A 7,550-nucleotide genomic window follows, 5' to 3' on the forward strand; every position below is an offset into this window, starting at 1 on the left:
CCCCCCTACACCCACCAGGTGTTGGTGGAAGTACTCTAACAGTATATTATTGAAGCATTGTCAGTGGTAGACACTTCTGTTTTGTGGTTGGTTTTATACTAGGTCAAATGAAATCATGGGGTATATGGGTAGGGGTGGGAACTGGGTAAGAGGAGACATTAAAACAAAATTTTTTTTTTTTTAATATTTTTGAGGGAGGGACAGAATGTGAGAAGGGGAGTGGCAGAGAGAAAAGAGGGAGAGACACAGAATCCGAAGCAGGCTCCAGGCTCTGAGCTGACAGCACAGAGCCCGAAGCGGGGCTCAAACCCATGAATCATGAGATTGTGACCTTAGCCAAAGTCAGACGCTTAAACTGAGCCACCCAGGTGCTTTTTTTTTTCTTCTTCTTCTTTTTAAGAGGAGACATTTAAGAAAATATTATCCTTGGGTCCAGTAGCCTCTGACACATAATTTACATTCATGTTAGAATTTAGGTTATATTTTTTAGGTCAGCATTAAAGTTGATTAATGATTTATTTTCATTGCAATTTCACTGTTTTATTTACTCATAGGTAATCACAAAAAGTCTCCCTAGAGTGACTTAATACTAGGAAAATAACTCCTGAGAGTAAATCAAATAAACCCTCTCCCTTCAGCAATAAGGATGCCTGCAAACAAGTCCAGTACTCCTAGGACACTGCTTACTCAGATTCTTGGTGTTGGCATTATTCATGATGGCACTTGCAGAGGTGAGCTTCTGGGGCATCTCAGTTTCTCCTGGATTTAGGTGATGTTGGGGAGTGATGGGAAGGAGTAAAGACCACTTTCTGGGACTTCTTGAAAGAACTTGGGCTTTTGATTCAGTTGCTTTTTCTCCCACTGGAAAGAAAAAGTTACCCAATACATGCTCATGTAAAAATATAAATAATACAGAAGTGAATTAAATAAAGTTAAAGTCCTTTTTCTTTTGCCATCTTCCAACCCCACTCCCCTCCCCAGAAGTCGAGTATCTTTCTAGAACCTTTTTCTATATATAGGTAAGTACACAGAAAATACATAAATGTAAATAAAACACATATCTCTTTACATAAATGGGAACCTGTTAGAATTATGCATATTTTTATGTTCCTTTTTTATTAACAGTGTTTCTTAGATCTCTGTGTTTGCACACAGAGAGCTATCTTATTCTTTTAGATTTTTTAACGTTTGTATTCATTTTTGAGAGAGAAAGACAGAGTGTGAATGGGGGAGGGGCAGAGAGAGAGAGGGAGACACAGAATCTGAATCAGGCTCCAGGCTCTGAGCTGTCAGCACAGAGCCCAACACAGGGCTCGAATCCATGAACCATGAGGTCATGACGTGAGTCAAAGTCAGACACTTAAGTGACTGAGTCACCCAGGCGTCCTTGGATCTTATTCTTTTTAATGACTACATGCGGTCCATAAGGTAGCTGGGTATACCATATTTGTGTAACTAGTTTTCCATGCATGGACATTCATGTTGTTTGCAGGTTGCGTTTTTGTTGGTTTAGTTGCTATTTAAAAACTGTATTCCAATATTATTCTACCTCTTTTAAGCTGCTAAAAACCCTCCTTCGGTGTGCCCTTGCCCTCTGCAGGAATCAGGGCTGAGTGAGAAGAATAGAGAAGTCAGAGGATGCAATCAATCCCTTTTCTTCCCGCTCGCTGATTGCTTCCTTTCCCCTTTCCATCTCCCACCTGAGTTCGGTCCAATGCACAAAAGGAGAGCTCCCCCTGCTGGGAATGCCCTTCGCTTCCTCCCTCTCACCTGGGTAACTCCTTTCATCCTGCAAACCCGGCCTCGGCCTCGCATTTTATCTTCCAAGGCCAGGCCCCACCGCTCTGGTAAGTGGGCCCCTCCTCCCTGCTCTCTTGGCTCCTGCTCCATTCCAGATCATTTTAAAATCGCCTGCCTGTACACCCGGCCCCTGAGGGGAGGGAAGGAACTCACTGTGGTCACCGTGTGTCCTCAGCTTCTAGTAGCATGATTAGCATGTTGCCCAGAGACAATACAGGTGACCTGAACTGCGGGGCCTCCAGGTGAGCAGCTCCTGACATAATGTACGCTTGGTCTAGTTACCTTTAAATGTGTGTTGAAGCCGACATTAGATTACGAATCATCTGGATAGCATCGGAGATGGAACCAGGTGTCCAGACGAAGAATAACATTGCAAAAAGGTTATAATAACACACACGGTTGCCAGCATCGGTCAGTCCCCTCTGTGGCCTTCCTCACTCTCATGACATCCATGGGGATCATTCTGATCTCGGCAGTAGGCTCCAACAGACTCAAGAAGAGCAGTACCTGTTCTGCAGGTTCTATTTTAAATTTTTATTAGCATTTTCACCCATGCCCTGCCTGCTATCTCTCAGGCACGTTGCTCCCACACAACCGGTTCAGTTATTCCCTTCCCAGCAGCAGCCCTGCCCATCCTCACGCCTCTGTCAGGGCTGCTGGGATGTGAAGGGCTTCCCGCTCCCAACTCTGGGACACAGAGACGGCCGGCAGGCAAACAGCTGGGGCCCGAAGGGGACTGCATTTCTGTAGCCTGCTTGACCTGGGAAAGCAGAGCAGGAGAGGAGGGAAGGCAGAGAGCACAGAAGGGCTGGAGAGAGAGGCAACCCGAAGCAGCTGGTGGGTCAGACCCCAGAGTTGAGGCTGACATTTTGAATCCTGAAACTCCAGACTATAAGGTATCCTGGGGATCAGCTGGTAAGTATTGGAGCCAACGCACAGCTTGGGTGCGGGCAGGGAGGACACCGTCCTACGTAAAGCGCAACACATTCCAACTCCACCCCTTCCACCAGACTGTTGCTTCCTAATTAAACCTGCATAGAAATTCTGGGGTGACTTGGGAGTAGGCCACAATTTCCCACTCTGGCTTACACAGCTGGCCAGGAGGAAACTCTTATCTACACGGTGGCCCCAACAGTGAGGGAGGAGGGAGAGGAGGGTGGAGGATGAGGAGGAAGAGAGGAGACGGTGGAAGAAATGGTGTGGACTGGGGCTTCTTCCTAGCCTTCATTCTGTAGACTCAAACTGACACCTAGAAAGGTGAACTCCCGCCCAAGTCACTCGGATGCTAAACCCGTGATAAACCTCCACACTGGTCTCTGCTCTTTTCCGTGTCCCACGTTTCTGAGAAGGTAGAACAGGCATCAGCCACACTTCTGGGATAATCTAGGTCTCGGGGAGGGGTGTAGTATGGCTAAAATGCCTCTTCCGCCAGCCTTGCAATTCCTCATATACAGTAGTTTAACTCTCTGATCTCATGTTTGGTTCTTTTACAAATGCAGACACCCTGGGGAGAAGCAACACAATCTCATCAGGAATCATTTCATTAAATCTCTTCTGTACAGGGGCACCTGGGTGGCTCAGTCGGTTCAGTGTCCAACTTCGGCTCAAGTCACGATCCTGCGGTCTGCAGGTTTGAGCTCTGCATTGAACTCTGTGCGGACAGCTCAGAGCCTGGAGCCTGCTTCGGATTCTAGGTCTCCCTCTCTCCCTCTGTACCTCCCCTGCTCTCTCTCTGTAAAAAATAAACATTAAAAAATTATTAAAAAATCTTTTCTGTAAAGCAGATTTGAGCAAACCTAAGGTGTAGACTAATAAAGGCCTGGGGAAGCTATGTTGTGTGTGTGTTAAGGTTTCCAACACTGAGGAAATACAGATGCCCAAAGGAAAGAGAGGTTTCCAGGTTTACTTTTTGCCTAGAGACTATCTGACTCTTTCCCTGAGACAGTGTGTGCACGGTCACTCTGGCCACAAAGTGCAATATGGAGTCACCATAGTTCACATCCTGGGCCAGAACCTCCCAACTAGAACCTCCCACTGACCCACATACTTCTTGGCAGCGCACAGGAAGGTGAGTCTATGCTGATCAGCTGATTCGTTCTTTAAAGTGGAAGACAGCCAGGGAGATGCGTCAGCCACTGTCTTTGGCAGAAGGTGGGAGAGCCTCCCTTTCGAGCAAGGTGCATCCTGGGCCAAGAGCTCGTTTCTGGGCTCCTGAAGTCATGTGCTTGTTCCCATGAAGTAAGGAGCCCCCTTTCCTTCCTCATAGGTGGACTTACAAGGTCATTGCTTTGCTCCAAAGGGGTCTCTCTAAACCCTGGCAAGTGCCCACATTCTGGTGGCTCTACCTTTAATGGTTATTTTAGGTTGCTTCTAAGCTTTGTCAAGTCTCCACACATCTCCTTAGAGAAGTCCAGAATGGAAAATAAACATGGTACTATGATAGCTGAGCATGTCGGGAAGACTGTTTAGAGTCTGGCCCCCTCATTTTCTTCGTGTCCCTTGTGAGGATGAATAAAAGAAAGTAATGTATCCAAAGCTCTCTGAGCTCCTTGGGGAGAGGGATTACGAATGCCCAGATTCCGTGGTTATACAGGGCATTTAATAATACGCTAACAGCTAGACTTTCCCCTCCTTGGCAGAATTTGATTACAGGAATCTCCCAAAGGTCTCCTCTGAAATAGAATTTTCTAAAAGTCAACAAAAGTGGAAAACATTACAGTCTTCCAATAATGACTGACCCCAGGCGAGGTTCTGCTAAATCTGGGGGAGGGGCTGCATTTCCTATGGGACTCACAGAATTCTTCCTCTCTGGAAAGTCTCAAAGACTGGAGCGGTAATGGGAAACACAAGAGCGAGTTTGACTACTGAGACTTAATAAGGCCTGACATTTCTATGCCTAATCCTCATATATATTCCATTATGGTGATTTTCAAGACAGACACTAAAATGAGTCCCTCTTATGTACATGGCAGGGGGCAGAGGGGTGGTGCAAGGCAAGGGGTGAGGGAGGAGAAACTATAATCGTAAAAATAAGAAAAATCACAATCCCAACCAAATTTCTGGAGAGACCAGCACTGACTTCTATTTCTCAAAACACTGCCCCTTTAACTTATCTGCCAGGTTTCAGTGAAATCCTAAACTATGTTCTCATATACTTAAAATATGACATCCAACGTAAAACCAAATGTTTTAGAAGCAGAGACGCAAAATGACATTGTGGAAAGCTGGGAGAAAGAAGGTTTGGTAAGTCGACTCTTTAAAATATCCGAGCCTGCCTGGGCCTGGACAAGGGAGGAATTTGGACCCCAGCTGCCCAGCTTCTCCCTGTGGCTGCTCAGACATCCTTTGGTGGCTCTGGTGGCAAAACAAACAAAACAAAAACAAACAAAAAAAAACCCCAAAACACGAAACAAAACAAAAACAAAAAACAAAACAAAAACCAACATATAACTTGCTTCACAAAAACTGAGCCGCTCCCAATTGTAACCGTTAGAACGTGCAGAAAATCGCGACTCTATTCACGCTGGCCCCATCAATGGAAGATTACACGTCTCATGTAAAGCTGCAGTACCGTCCACCCTCAAACAGGAGTAATTTTGTGCTATTTTTGGATGGTGTGGTTCCTTAAAACAAAGTGATAAATTAAAGTGGCCTCAGTAATGCAGCAAAAATGTTCAGCTGTTTTAAGGCAAATGGAAAATGTGGTCTTCGTGTACAAAGGAGGAGTCAGCAGATGGAAAGGTTTGGAGTCGGCTCTCAACTGAGTTCAAAAGAATTTCAGCCAGTCAGTCTGGTATTGAACTTTGGAAACTATGCTGTGCCCCGAATTGTGCCTGGGCATGAGGAGTCATTAAGGAGAATTGTTTTTTTCTTCTGGAATTTCCAATTAATAGAGAATTCCTTGAGGGCAGGCACAATGCCTGTTTTTTCATGATAGGACCCTGACTTGCCTAGCCATGTTAATGGTCCACCTTCTCCGGCTCTCCCAGACCACTCAAACGGCTCAGTTTCGGTCACTGGCAGCATCCGTCACCTCTTCCAATGTTCTCCAAATCCAGGCCCCGCTTCTCCGCATTTCTCTTAGCTAAACCCTACATCCCACGCATCCTTCAAGGTCCAAAGTAAACCCTCGATTGTTTCTTAAAGTTTTCAGCCTGTGCTGGCCCCTCCTTTTTTCCTCTCCTATTGCACTTAGGGTTGGATCCCAGGGAGGAGTTTGGCTGAGCAGCAGGGAGAAGGGGAACATCCAGAAATAGCAAGGGCAAAGGCAGAGTGGGTACACCCCAGTGATGCTGAGGACGGGGGAGAAGGGGAGAGAATGAGGGGAGCAGGAAGGCGGTCTTAGAAGAGGAATCCAAGTTGAAGTCTAGGTCACTCTGTGCCTGAGTGGGTCATTTGGGGGCAAAGGAGGTCATGTGCTGGCAAGGTGGGTTCCTCTACTTGCAGAGACCTCCCTTTGGTGAGTGCCCATAGTATCCGTAAGTCAAATAAGTGAATTTATGCTAAACCCATCAAACCTAAATCAAAGTGGTGCACTGGCATGAGGAGGGGATGAAGTAAAGGGAGTTTCAGGAAGTCTTTCTGAATTAGGGTCTCCCCCACAATCCCCTCCCCAACACCAAGTTCTTTTGTTGTTGTTGCTGTTGTGCTGTATCAGTTGGAGCCTGGAGAGGTACATGTATGCATGGGTGTCTGGCTCCCTCCCTAGGCTGTATGCTTCCCTGGACAGGGATGTGGTTATTTCACTCACTGTCGTATCCCCAGGGCCAAGCCGAACACCTCAATACATATGTGTGAGATAAATGAAGGAGTTCACCCTCGATGAGCTGGTAGCATTTAAAGAGCGCTTTAGAAAGAGTGTTCTGGCAATGGTGTGCTGTGCGGGGGGAGAGGGGGAGAGGCTCAGAACCACAGCTTCCGTAGCCTATCTTCTGGACTTGAGAAATTTCTGGGATTTGTCGTTGCGTTGTATTTCTTGCCTAGGAGAAAACCCCTCTTCTCAGTCCTAGCAGGATCTTCCCAGAGGGCCCTCCAGGCAGCAGCAATTAACTTCATCACGTTTGGTTCAACGTGATGCATCTTAATAACAAGATTTATTGTGTGCTTGGTGTATGGTAGACGCTGTCCTAAGGACTTGACAGGTTGTTAGTCCGAGTTCTCCAGAGAAACAGGAACAATAGGATATATACACACATATATGTAAAAAATATATATATATATATTAAGGAGACTGGCTCACGTGACTATGGAAGCTGAGAAATCCCAAGGTCTGCATCGGGCAAGCAGGCGACCCAGGAGAGCCAAGGGTATAGTTCTAGTTCAAGTTGCGTCTGAAGGCAGAAGACGACTGATGTCCCAGCTTCAAGACGGTCAGGCAGGGCGCGAGAGAGATCTTCAATGGATTGGACACCCACCCACATCAGGGAAGGCCATCTGCTTCACTTAGTTTACTGATTCAAATGTTAAGCTCTTTCAGAGCAAGCTTACAGACACACAGAACAATGTTTGACCAAATAAATACCTGGGCACCATGTGGCTCAGTCAAGTTGATACGTGAATTACCCATCATGCATGTGTTAGTTCAGTTAACCCTCACAACAATCCTATGAAATAGAAGAACCATTATCCTCATCATTTGGGGGAGCCAGGATTTCAGCCTGACAATAGGTTTCAGACACTGTAGTATTATTTCACCCTGCCTTGGAAAACCATCCTAGGGCTTTCCTTCACACTTGCAAGTGATTTTCATT

The 7,550-nt window shown here is 46.2% G+C and overlaps 1 long non-coding RNA gene across 3 annotated transcripts; it reads right to left on the reverse strand.

Annotated features, from left to right (window-relative positions):
• Positions 1 to 497: 497 nt before the first annotated feature.
• On the reverse strand, positions 498 to 7,026 carry LOC111562289. 3 transcript variants are annotated; one of them, XR_002745408.2, is made up of 2 exons: positions 2,083 to 7,026; positions 498 to 861 (listed from the first exon to the last, which is right to left on the reverse strand). It is a non-coding gene; the product is annotated as an uncharacterized LOC111562289 (long non-coding RNA). The 3 variants fall into 3 exon arrangements; XR_006585406.1 differs by having other exon boundaries at positions 1,954 to 7,026; XR_006585407.1 differs by having other exon boundaries at positions 1,550 to 7,026.
• Between the last annotated feature and the right edge of the window lie 524 nt (positions 7,027 to 7,550).

This window comes from Felis catus, chromosome C2 (genome assembly GCF_018350175.1).
Source record: "Felis catus isolate Fca126 chromosome C2, F.catus_Fca126_mat1.0, whole genome shotgun sequence".
Classification (NCBI taxonomy): Eukaryota; Metazoa; Chordata; class Mammalia; order Carnivora; family Felidae; genus Felis; species Felis catus.